The sequence below is a fragment of the Lithobates pipiens genome, unplaced genomic scaffold (genome assembly GCF_037356315.1).
Source record: "Lithobates pipiens isolate NorthernLeopardFrog02 unplaced genomic scaffold, aLitPip1_a1.2 Scaffold_27, whole genome shotgun sequence".
In the NCBI taxonomy this organism is placed as follows: domain Eukaryota; kingdom Metazoa; phylum Chordata; class Amphibia; order Anura; family Ranidae; genus Lithobates; species Lithobates pipiens.
In genome coordinates, this window is record NW_027507788.1 from 78,765,163 (window position 1) to 78,778,455 (window position 13,293).

The 13,293-nt window shown below is 43.5% G+C and overlaps 1 protein-coding gene across 8 annotated transcripts in view; it reads left to right on the forward strand.

Annotated features, from left to right (window-relative positions):
• LOC143933935 (protein kinase C and casein kinase substrate in neurons protein 1-like) overlaps positions 1-13,293 on the forward strand; it is a 230,480-nt gene that overhangs the window by 148,931 nt on the left and 68,256 nt on the right. The gene's annotated exons all lie outside the window — the stretch shown is intronic.

The following is a 13,293-nucleotide window of genomic DNA, read 5'->3' on the forward strand; positions in this document are numbered from 1 at the left end:
TGTGCTGTGAGTGCTCAAGTGCTGTGAGTACCTGGGTGCTGTGAGGTCCATGGGCTGGGAGTACCCGTGTATTGTTTTGTTGAGTACATGTGTATTGTTGGTTATTAGTGTCAGGAAGCTAGTTCTTAGTTAATTTGGACAGAGTATACTTCTCAATCCCCATTAAATTAGTGGGTACAATGTCCAGCGGGTATGGAGATGCGACTCTGTGTACATCGTTCAGCATGTATGCGTTCCTGGATCATTCGATTAAGGGCGAATACTGCTGTGCACAATGCAAAATGTAAGCACGTTATTTTTCCTGGAAGCCCAGGTTCTGAATCTAGGGGAGCATCTGTGAACACTGAGAAGACTCTGCATGCTTAAGGAGAGTTGGGATTGTACCTGGCAGGTTCTGGCAGGTGCCAACACAGAGGAGGGTGGAGACAAAGATGTGCAGGCACCAGAGCAGAGTAGATGAGTGACAGTCAGGAAGGGTAGAGGAGAAAGAGTCAGGGAGGCTGATCCTGGCCTGGAACATGCCAATAATTACGCACGACATTGGTGAAGCCAGTCAAAGACCAGCATTGCTAGAGAAGAGTGACGCCCCTATCTGCCAGGTGAATAACTCCTCCAGTGAGGACAGGGGTAAAGCCAAGGGAAAGCAAAGGCAGATTTTGGTGTCAATTCTTAGAAGAACAGAGAGCGCAATCTGTCACAAAGACCGGAAGAATCAAACTGTATGTTGTCTACCAGGCACTCAGGTTCAGCACATCAAGGATCTGGTGGACAGATTACTGGGAGGGGCTGGGGAAGATACGGGTGTCATGGTACAAGTTCGCACCAATGACAAAGGCAGAGGAAGATGGGTCTTAGGAGCTAAATTGAGGAAAAGGACCTCCAAGGTAGTATTCTCAGAAATACTACCAGTACCTCAAGCCACACCAGACAGGCAACGGGAGTTTAGGGAAGTAAACAAGTGGCTGAGGAGCTGGTGTAGAAAGGAGAGGTTTGGGTTCCTGGACAACTGGGCCAACTTCTCAGTTGGTTACCAGCTATTTAGCAGGGACAGACTGCACCTAAATGGGAAAGGTGCAGATTGGTTGGGAGAGAAGATGGCCGACAAGTTAGAAGAGCTTTTAAACTAGGCAACGGGAGGAAGATCCAGAAGTAAATATAGTCAGCGCAAAACAAATTCCAGAGGGTAGTATTGGGGGTATTAGCGGTAGGTTGATTAAAGCACCTAAACCCAAGGTAAATACAGTAACAAGTCCTATTTGCAACATCAGAACACCCAATAAGGAGATGTATGCATCCGGACTAAACTACGTGGCATGTTCACGAATTCCAGGAGTCTGGCAGACAAGATGGGAGAACTAGAGCTGCTATTGTGCGAGGAGAATTTAGATGTGGGATGGGGGATTTAGATACTGGGAGTATACTATAGGCCCCCTTAACAGAGGGAGGAGGCAGAGGCAGACCTATTGCAATTTGGATTAATGGCAAGAATGGGAAGTGTTATTATAATGGGGGATTTTAATTATCCAGACATAGACTGGGTGGAAGGAACCACGCATTCATCTAGTGCCGTGTACACATGAGTGGAATGTCCGACAGAAAAAGTGCAACGGAATCTTTTCATCTGTGAAAAAAGAAGATACCGGCGCTCAAAATAATATTTAATTATATACTGGTATGCTGCAATCCACAAAAAAAACCTTCTACAAAGTGGGAAAAATATATGTGTCTAATTGTGAATTGCGCCCCCTATTTAACCATTAGTGAAAGCCACCAAAAAAATATAAAAAAATATATGTTATTGACTGTGCTTAAAGTTTTTTTTTTTTTTTTGCCTGTACATATAGTACAAGCCAATACTACCGCTAGTTATTATACTATTCGGTACTTTAATACCAACTTATCCAACTTGTACATAAAAAAATATACATATATAAACACCATATACGTGCAATATAAATACAACCTAAACACTAAACACAAAAGGACCTCCCTATCTCAAGTCCATGCGCACTCCCAATCTCAAAAATATATATGTAAAAGTGGGATACGTTTCCCCAGTCCCAATTTTCATCGAAGAGTTCCTCAACAGTCCTTCAAATGTTCACATGTGTGACTTCTCACCACAGAACACCCTTCGTGCCACCACCACCTTAAGAAATGGCAACTCACCAAAATTTTAATGGATAACTACTCCTTATACCCGCTTGTTCTCCAGTCAGTAATCCACCAGTTACGCAAACTCATAAAAAAAATATATGGAACCAACAAACGTTCCAACTTTTATTGTAAAAAACTAAAATAACCAATTGCACTCACATGTTCCTGTGTCTTTTAGCCGACACCAAGCTTATCCAGCCATTAAAAAAGGTGCGTTTTGGGCCACTCAATGTTGTTCCACAGGTACCCTTCCTCTCCCTCTCCCGGGTCCACCTGTTACCGTCACCTGCACTGCAAACGAATCCCACAGCCTCTACGCGTTTTGCAGTACCCTCAGCGTCATCAGGAAGCTGTTGGGATCCTTTCCACCTCCCTTTTTACAACCCCCATTTACCTCTTATGTCATTGCCATTGCCAATCTTGGGGACACGAATATCAAGATTGGCAATGGGGTGGCACAGTTTCTAATTTTTTATTTCATCAAGATTTATTTTACGATTACTTAAAAATTATTTTCTAGTGATCTGCATATAATTCGTTTTTTTGGAGTGTCAAGTTACCACAATAACATTACTATCTTATATTTTTTATTAACCTCGAGGAGGTTGTTGTCCCTTGTTAATTTGACATTGTCTTTTTTAAATGTACCTGCCTACTCAAAAACAAACTGTCCTTTTTGAATAAAAACACATTGTTACTGGGCGGCACAGTGGTGTAGTGGTTAGCACTCTTACCTAGCAGTAACAAAGGTCGCTGGTTCAAATCCCAACCACGACACTACCTGCCTGGAGTTTGCATGTTCTCCCTGTGCCTGCGTGGGTTTTCTCCGGGTTCTCCAGTTTCCTCCCACACTCCAAAGACATGCAGGTAGGTTAATTGGCTTCTGTGCAAAATTGTCCCTGGTATATGAATGGGGACTTTAGATTGTGGGCTCCTTGAGGGTAGGGACCAATGTGAGTGTGCAATGAACAGGGATAGGGGTAGACACTCACTCAGGTTGAACTGGATGGACTGGTGTCTTTATTCAACCTTACTAACTATGAAAAAAAAAAAAAACTATGAAAGTATTTTCTGAAAATAAAATATCCATTTATTCTGGGTAACAAAATAAAGAGGAAGTCAATGCTGGACAAACTTTTGTAATTTGCAAAGCCTTTTGGCCCCCATGGCACACATCAACAAGTCTGTGGAAAAGAAAATTGTAAGCTTGAGGAGTCCATATAATAGGGAGCACAATCTGGTCCAGGAATCTCAGAGATCAGGACCAGTAGCAGATGACATATCTGTCTCCAGTTTGTGGTAATACAACAGCCTGCATTTTCTGTCAGACCAGACTGAACCCAGGCCATCACTTTCTTCTCTTCCCTGCAGCCTTCCCTGTAGCATTCCTTGGAGGCTGTGGCTCTGGTGGTGGACTTGTGGGAGGAGGAGGAGGATGGGCGAGCTCACATATGTGGCTGTTCTCAGTCAGCTGGCCCCTCAACCCCTTCTGAAGGGCATCAGAAAAAAATCCCTCACAGGGGAGGCGTTGGCCCTTCTCCAATTCCAGCAACCTGATGGCTAGATAGCAGCCATAGGCCTCTTCAGCGTTGGGGGGGCTCCTGAGGAAATGTCTGGCTTCCCTAATGAGGCCCAGTGCTGCTTCCTCCGTCATTGTCCCCTTCCTGGGCCTTTTGGTGGTAAGGCAGAGGGGAGGCTCCTGGGATTGGGTGAGGCTCCTACTGGGCCCAGCCACCTCCTGGCTGCCCCTGGGCATGGCCTCTTCCTGGCTGCCACTGGGCGCGGCCTCCTCCTGGCTGCCACTGGGCACGGCCTCCTCCTGGCTGGCACTCTGCACGTCCTCCTCCTGGCTGAGCTCATCCTGTGTATAAAAAAGGGACATAGATTTTGCTTCATCAGTCACACACAATTTTCAGCTCATGACTTGCAAATTGAATCTTAATAAATAGAAAAGACTATCATTCTGACCCCGGCATTTTTCACAAACATTTTTGGCCACTACTGTCTAGTGATATGTATACCTAATTTTTGGGATAAAATCACTGATTTGCAATCAATTATAACATCTAGTTAACATCATTAATATTAGGACAATAAATATGTCAAAAAATAATATGCCTGGCTCCAGATGGCGCATCCACTTCTTCCAGGATGGAAGGCCAAGGTTGTTCCTTATCAGCCTCTGCTAGGGTTGAGGGAACGGTGGAGGGAAGGCTGCAGGGAAGGGTCAAAAGAGATTCCCTGGCTTCAGTCTGGTCGTCCAGAAACTGCAGTTTGTTGAAGTACCACAGCCAGCCTGGGGACATGAACATTCTCTGCTGATGCTCCTGATTGGAGTGATTTCTGGATCTTATTATGCACCTTCTTATACTTGTTCCTCAAGATCCCAATTTTATTTTCCAAAAACTTTGTTTGCTTCGGGGACCCGAGTTTTGACAAATTCCAGAAGTTTCTCCAGCGATTACTTCCTAGCTTGTTTATTATAATATAAGCTGTGTGTCACCTCCCACAAATTCCTCATCTCCCTGTATCTGTCTATGAAACTGGCTGAGAACTCTGGCTCCTTAAACTGATTCATCTTTGCTGTAAGACAATACACAAGACAAACACACTAATGTCAGCCTAAACTCTCATTATCTTATTCCAATATAGGCCTCAATCTTGAAGCAGTATAGGCCACTGTGATGGGCCAAGTTCAAATTTTATCTTCGTTTAGCATGCTCGCCACTTCAGTTTGTTCGTCCTCCACACACAGATTGTACTTATGACAGATGCGTGTTATCTTTATATACAATGTGCATGTGTCAAACTCCACTCTTGTCGCCCGCCCCGATGTTATTTTTCACGAATATTCCCCGCCCCTTCTCTCTTCGATGCACAGTAGGAGCAACATGGCAGAGACACAGGTGGTTGTAAATTTCTCATCTAGTGAGGAAAGCCTGGAGCCCTAAATGTCTGTGGCAGCCCTAACTGCCATTGCAATGGTCCCCCTACCCATGAAATAATTAACATATTTCTCCCAAACTTCACGGGTGCTTTGGGGTGCCAAGCCAGTACGGCCAGTATCCAGGCCCGTCAGGGAATTGTCTGTAGTAAGTCCGGCCTCAGGCCCAACTGAGGCTAGATAATTCAGGGGATTTTTTCTTACATAACTGTGCAGGATGCAGCAGCATAGGATGATATGGTTAATTTTGTAGTCCACCATATGGATTGCTGTCAGAAACAGGCAGAACCGGCTAACCATTATTCCAAAGGTATTCTCAATGACTCTTCTTGCTCTGGCCAGCCGGTAGTTAAAAACTGAGGGTCCTTTGGGGGAATGGCCTCATCAGGTGCTTGCCCAGACCGAAGGCTTCATCTGCGATAATATACATTGTTAAAGGGACTAGGCTATAGGTGTGTATGGATAGCATGCTGGGGAGGTTAGTGAAGGCAAATATGCATGTAGGCCAAAAAAGAAGCATTAAAAAAGCCTCCAGCATGCATGAGGATAAAGGGGACATTCATATTCCAATCATGGTAATTAGGGAATGATGAAATAAATACAAAACATTAGCAAACATTAAATACATATAAGGTGATGTTAAAGGAGAAAACTTACCTTAATATAGTCCTTCTGCAAGACCTGAAGGATGGCAGAACAGGTCTCTGGAATAATGATCCCCAGAGCCTGGGGGAGATGCCTGTTGAGAACTTGAGGTCCTGCAGGCTTCTCCCAGTCGCCAAGTACTGCAAGATGGCGACTAGCCTCTGCTCCGGAGTGATGGCTTGCCGCAAGAAGGTATCTTGCCTGCTGATATAAGGGGTCAGAAAAGCCAACAGACGATGAAAAACAGGGTCTGTCATCATGAGATAATTCCTGAAATCATTAGGATTATTCTCCTGGATCTCACAAAGCAAAGGCATGTGCGAGAATTGGCAACAAAAAACAGATACGAAGTGACTACACGCACTGAAAACCAGATACAAACCTACAAGCACAAATTGAACAGCAGTAAAACGATTGTAATAAGCTGGAGTCTGAAAAGCACGAATCGTCTCTAACCAAACTTCTGCTCACCAGTTCCTAAATGTCTTGCAGGATAATTTCATGGGTCAGGTGGTAAATGTACCAACTCGAAACAAAGTGTTACTAGACCTACTGATTACCAACAATACAGACCTGATCACGGATTTGGAATTCCTATGCAATTTAGGAAACAGCGATCACAGGTTAATTCGTTTTAATATAAATCACACAAATTGGAAACATAAGGGGAATACAAAGACACTGAATTTCAAAGGAGACAATTTCCCTAAACTACAATCCTTGCTAGAAGATAATAATGGGATAAAATCTTAGGAACAAAGAACGTGGAGGAAAAATGGGTATGCTTTAAGAGCATATTAAATAAGGGCATTAGCCAGTGCATCCCAATGGGAAATACATTTAAAACAGCTAATAAAAGTCCTGGGTGGCTTAACTCCAATGTAAAAATGCATAGAAAAGCAAAGGAGAAGGCGTTCAAAAAATACAAGGCTGAGGGGTCATCATCAGCATTCCAACATTACAAAGTATGCAATAAGAAATGTAAGGGTGCAATCAAGGTGGCTAAGCTAGAACACGAAAGGCACATAGTGGAGGAGAGTAAAAAGAAATCCCAAGAAATTCTTTACGTATATAAATAGTAAAAAGAGGGAGGTTAGATCATATTGGCCCCATAAAGAATGATGAAGGGAATCTGGTTACAAAGGATGGAGAGATGGGGAAGGTATCGAATTAATTTTTCTCCTCATTCTTCAAGGGAAACGGGGGGCTTCAGTAACTAAAACTGCAATTTTTATCCTCATGACACGTCACAAGAAGTACCCTCATGGCTAACAGAGGATAGAATTAGGAATAGACTTGAAAAACGTAACATTAATAAGTCACCGGGACCAGATGGCTTGCACCCGAGGGTCATCAAGGAACTCAGTCAAGTAATTGCCAGACCATTGTTCCTAATTTTTATGAACAGTCTACTGACTGGAATGTTACCAGCTGATTGGAGAAAAGCCAATGTATCACCAATATTTAAAAAAGGACCAAGACATATCCCTGGGAACTACAAACCAGTTAGCTTAATGTCAATAGTTGTAAGCTCTTGGAGGGAATAATAAGGGATTACATACAAGATTTTAGTAATGGAAACTGTATCATTATATATCAGCAGAAATCAGCATGGATTCATGAAGAATTCATCTTGCCAAACCAATCTATTACCCTCTATGAAGAGGTGAGCAGCCATCTAGATATAGAAGGCCCTGTAGACGTGGTGTATCTGGATTTTGCAAAGGCGTTTGATACAGTTCCCCATAAATGTTTACTGTACGAACTAAGGTCTGTCAGCATGGACCAAAGGGTGAGTACATGGATTGAAAACAGGCTACAGGGGCAAGTTCAGAGGGTAGTGATAAATGGGGAATACTCAGAATTGCCCAGTATGGAAAGTGGGGTCCCCCAGGTTTTTGTCCTGGGACCATCCTATTTAATTTAATCATAAACTAATGGATGGGATAAACAGCTCAATCTCAGTATATGCGGATGATGCTAAGCTAAGCAGTGCAATAATTTCTCTGCCGGATGCTCAGAAATTGCATGCAATGCCAGGCTGCTGCAAGCAAAGCCAACAGAATATTGGCATACATTAAAAAAGGGGATTAACTCCAGAGATAAAACGATAATTCTCCCACTCTACAAGACTCTGTTTCGGCCTCTGGAGTATGCCGTACAGTTCTGGGCACCAGTCCTCAGGATGGTTGTGCTGGAATTGGAAAGAGTCCAGAGAAGGGCAACAAAGCTAATACAGGAACTGGAGAATAGTTATGAGGAAAGATTACAAGCATTGAACTTATTCTCTCTGGAGAAGAGACGCTAGAGAGAGGATATGATTCCAATGTACAAATACCATTCTGGTGACCACGCAATAGGGATACAACTTTTCTGCGAAAGGGAAATTTAAAAAGATGCGCAGCCATTCAATATAATTAGAAGAGAAGCGGTTTAACCTTAAACTGCCTAGAGGGTTCTTTACTGTAAGCCCTTGTACACACGGTCGGAGATTCCGACAACCAAATCCGTCTGAGTTATTCCGACGGATTAATTCCGGAGGAGGGCCGGAAGGGATGTTGCATACACACGGTCGGACTAAGTTGTCAGAATTTCCGGTTGCCAAGAACGCGGTGACGTAAGCCGTGTATGGCGGGCCTAGAAAAGGGAAGTTCAGCACCACGTCCGGCACCCTTTGGGCTCCTTCTGCTGATCTCCCGTGCATTGCATGTTAGTAGAAGTTTGGTGAGAGACGATTCGCGCTTTTCAGATTTGTGATTCAGTTCGCTACTTCTCTTCAGTTTCTGCTTGTCTTTGCGTATCTGATAATCAGTGCATGTAGTCAGTAAGTATTTGTTTCTCATTGTGGACTATATCTTGGTATAGTACGCTTTGATTTGCATTGTCTATTGTCTGCTTGCTTCTGCTATTCAGGTCGTTCTTTCAGGCATTGCTGTTTATCAGTGCTTTCTGTTGTCCGTTCTGACCAGCCGACCGTTTTCAAACCATGTTTCGTCTACGTACTCATCGTAGAATTTGTGCTGTGCAGGGGCTTCGTGTTGGGGTTCTTACTTTGACACAAGCCCGGTCCATGGACAGGGAGGGGAGGCATTTGTGGACCAAGAATTGGTTGCGCCAGCGTGACCAGTTCTCGCAACATGCCTTTGCTCCGTGAGATCCGGGAGAATAATCCTGATGATTTCAGGAATTATCTCCGGATGACGGACCCCGTTTTTCACCATCTGCTGGCTTTGCTGACCCCTTATATCAGCAGGCAGGATACCTGCATGCGGCAAGCCATCACTCCGGTGCAGAGGCTCATCGCCACGTTGCGCTACTTGGCGACAGGGAGAAGCCTTCAGGACCTCAAGTTCTCTACAGGCATCTCCCCCCCAGGCTCTGGGGATCATTATTCCAGAGACCTGTTCTGCCATCATTCAGGTTCTGCAGAAGGACTATATGAAGGTAAGTTTTATCCTTTAACATCACATTCTATGTATTTAATGATTGCTAATGTCTTGCATTTCTTTCCTCATTGCCTAATTACCATCATTGCAATATGCTCTAATTCATATGCTCTGCCCCTTTGTCCTCATGCATATTTGCCTCACTAACTTCCCCACCATGCTCTTCTTGGCCCATAAAACTATAGTCTAGTCACTTACCAATGTCTTTTGTCAGCTCCATAGTATTGCTTTCCCCTAAACACCCCCTAAAATGTCTACAAATGTTATGTGTGTGCTTCAATTCATGCAGAGTGACATTTTTTTTTTTTTTGGTTGTGCCAAACTCAACTGCTAGGTCAGCTGCTAGCAATCCTCTATCTGCTGACTTTACCAAACTCAATACACACTATATCTACCTTTTTGATGGTCACATTTATGGATGAATTCACCAAAGCATGTAGTGCAAGGGCCTGCCTCAATACTTTCAAATGCTATCATTTTTTTTTCCTCCTATTATTATCTTGATATGTAATAGCAGAATGTCAAAATGTGCTTCCATTTTGTTTTCTTTTTGGTAGTATGACACTTCTTACCTGTCCGGTGGGCTGCCAATAGTGTAAGTAAGGAGGGGCTTCCCAAAGTATCACACATTATTTAGGCATTCAGCTCTCAATCAAGTGTAGAGGGTTACCTGTCCAAAACATCCCCCCTCATTTTTTAGCAAGGGCCCATCAGATGGGGGGGGGGAGGGATGGGGGGAGTGATGACTCTGATAAGGGGACCTTATACTTTAGGCTTTAAATACTCAGTTCCCAAAATGTTATACTGATCTTGGCCAAAAATGTTGGTGTCTAATCTGCTTGCAATGTTGGTTTGCAAAATTACAAATTTTTGGTCTTGTTTCACTTCACAGTGTCCTTCAACGCCACAGGAATGGCAGACTGTGGCCTCCCACTTTTCCAGTCGTTGGGACTTTCCCAATTGTGGAGGTGCAATTGATGGGAAACATGTCCGCATCATCCCACCACCCAACTCGGGGTCGTACTATTTTAACTACAAGGGGTTTAGTAGTATCGTGATGTTGGCGGTGGTGTCTGCGACCTATGACTTCTTGTATGTGGACGTGGGGCAAAAGGGCCAGATGTCGGATGGTGGAGTGTTCGCATGGACGGAGTTCTACTGGCATCTCCAGAGTGGCAGTCTAGGCTTGCCACCCCCAGGAGAGAATCAGGAAGGACTCCCGTTCGTCTTCATCGCGGATGAGGCGTTTGCTCTGGCAAACCATCTGATGCGGCCTTTCCCGATGAGGACCGTCACCCCGGACCAGAGGATTTTTAATTTCCGCCTGTCCAGAGCCAGAAGAGTGGTGGAGAACACTTTTGGTATACTGGCCAGCCGGTTCCGCCTTTTTTTAACGCCTATCCACATGGCGGAATACAAACTAAATCACATTGTGCTGGTGTGCTGTGTTCTTCACAATTTCCTAAAAAGACATTCTGCAAACTATGCGGTCTCAGTTGTCCAAGAAGCAGACTTGATAGAAAATGAGAACCTCACGGGCCTTGAAGCTGCTCATCCTGGCTTGCCCCCCCAAAGCGCCGTGAGGTTAGAAACCAATACATGGAATACTTTGTGGGTAGGGGGGCCATTGATATGCCAGACAATGGCTGAGCTGCATTTTAGGAATACATTAATAAATTTTTCTTTGAAACTCCAATATTTGTTTTCATTTACTGCTTGGCTTGGTTTTAGGTGTCTCCTAGGTAAATTTATGTCTTTTCTTGTTGTGCCTTTTTCTACAACAGTGCAAACCCAAGTTCTGAGCGAGATGAGGGGACAGTCTCTTCTTCAGATAATCTTATTATGTTGTGGGTCTGCTACACACAGACCTTGTTTTTGTTAACTAATGTATGTAGTGCATTACTGACCAAAATCTTGCTCATTTTCAGCACCATGACAGAAATATGTGGGCTCAGGAAAATGGCATGATTGTGAAAATTAACACATCATTGTGGGTGTTATTTATTAAAGGCAAATCCATTATGCACTACAAGTGCACTGCAAAAGTACACCTGAAACTGCACTTGGAATGCAAAGTGGAGTTGCTTTTAGTAAATATCACCCATTGTCACCGAAAACAAAAATTTTACTACAAATGCTGCTTTTGCGCATTGAAAAAAGAAGCCACACATTGTTGATAATTTAACTTTTTAATCAAAGCACATTCACATGTGCGTTTAGAAAAGGGTTTTACAACAAACCAACAAATTGGGTGTATCAAAAACATTATTTCAGGTAATTTTTTGTAACTTGGTGTTTTTGTGTAAACAGGCATGTATCAAAGCGTAACATACAGAACACAGGAACTTACAAAGTTCAACTTTGAAAAGTGAAGACAATATCAGAGTTGAGTATGTACAAACTGGGCTGATATTGCCTTCATCACATGGGGTGTCACCCCTGGAAAAGCCAAATTTGTAAGATGCACACAGTGTGTGAACATGTGCTATCTCCCATCATGGGGGATCAATGTACATGTTTTGGGGCTGCAACCCCTTCATCTCAGCCGCTTTCCACAAAACACATACATTGATCCCCCATGATGGGAGATGCTTGTGTGCATCTTCCAAATTTGGATTTTTATAAAAGACAAAAGTTGTTGTTTAAAAGCAAAAAAATAAAACACGAGCTAGTTTGAGGTGTTTCACACTCTCCCCAAAACATCAATGATGTTCTTCATTTTATTTTTAACATCATTGATGTTTTGCTGTATATTTTCTAAATCCTGATTGCACCCCATTATCTCCCCAATCAGGATCTGGGCACTTTCACTGGTAAAATGTGATTCTTCTTCCACATCACCTACAAAACAAAGCAAAAGAACACACCATGTATTATAAATATGACGACATACATTGATGAGCTTACTGGAAGCTGTGGTCTCCAATACTCACCTGTTGTGGTGACAATTTGTCCAACTTCAACGATCTTTCCTTCCTCCTCCTCCTCCTGCTCCTCTGCTTCTGGTTTTGGAATTTTGCCTTCTTTGGGAGGGGTGGGGTCCCTGGTGTCCTCAGACTTGCCGAGTCTTCTCTCCCCTATGAGAATGTAAAAAAGGAATAATTAGCACACAGAGGGCAGAAATAGGAATATGAAACATTGCTTGGAAGTGTTGTACAATTGTGTTTTTTGGCCGAGTTCAAAGGTGAGAACATTATTGTGGACACTTTGTTAAGCTGGAATACTTACCTGCAGAACGATGTTTCTTACGAACGAATGAAACCATGAACTTGAAAGTGGCCATTTTAAAATGCACAACATGAAATCAAAGCACATGGAGCAGTATGCAAGCAAGAATAATCATATGAACACACGACAACTACTTACTTTTTTCAAGAACACGCTTGATCCTTCTATACTGATCGTGCTCCCTCAGTTTCAGGTCAGACCAGCATTTTCTCAGTTGATCCATGGATCGGCGTACCCCAAAATTCTTCTGAAGACTCTTCACAACTTTAGTCATGATCTTGGCCTTTCTGATATTTGGGTTTGGGTAAGGTCCATACTTGCCATCATAGTCGGTCCTGTTCAATATGTCCACCATCTCCAACATCTCTACAAAATACATATTTGAGGCCTTAAATCTTCTCTTCCTGGATCGGAACGTTTCAGGCCCCGGGCTTTCCTCGCCCTCCTCCTCGTTAGTGGAACTCTGATTGCGCACCTGCGTTCTCTCCGCCATGTGCTCTCCCCACTACGCCGAAAGCTAAGGGGCGGGGAATAGTTTAGAAAGAAAATCAGGGGCAGGCAGAGTTTCACGCATGCGCACTGTATATAAAACGCAACACGCGTGTGTCGTCCGTACGATCTGTAAACAGAGGGAGAAGCTGACGTGACGATCGTGCAAACAAAGGTAAAATTTTTAACTTGGTACATCACTAGGATATACTGCTTCTAGATTGAGGCCTGCATTAGTGGAGTTTAGCCTGACATTAGGGTTTGCCTCGTGTTGTGTCTTGCAGAGATTATGGACGGTTTCAGTGATCATAGTTTCCTCCCTCTGTTCATCGATAAATACAGGGTGCTCACCCTCATTATAGTAACAGACAAAAGAGGCAGGCA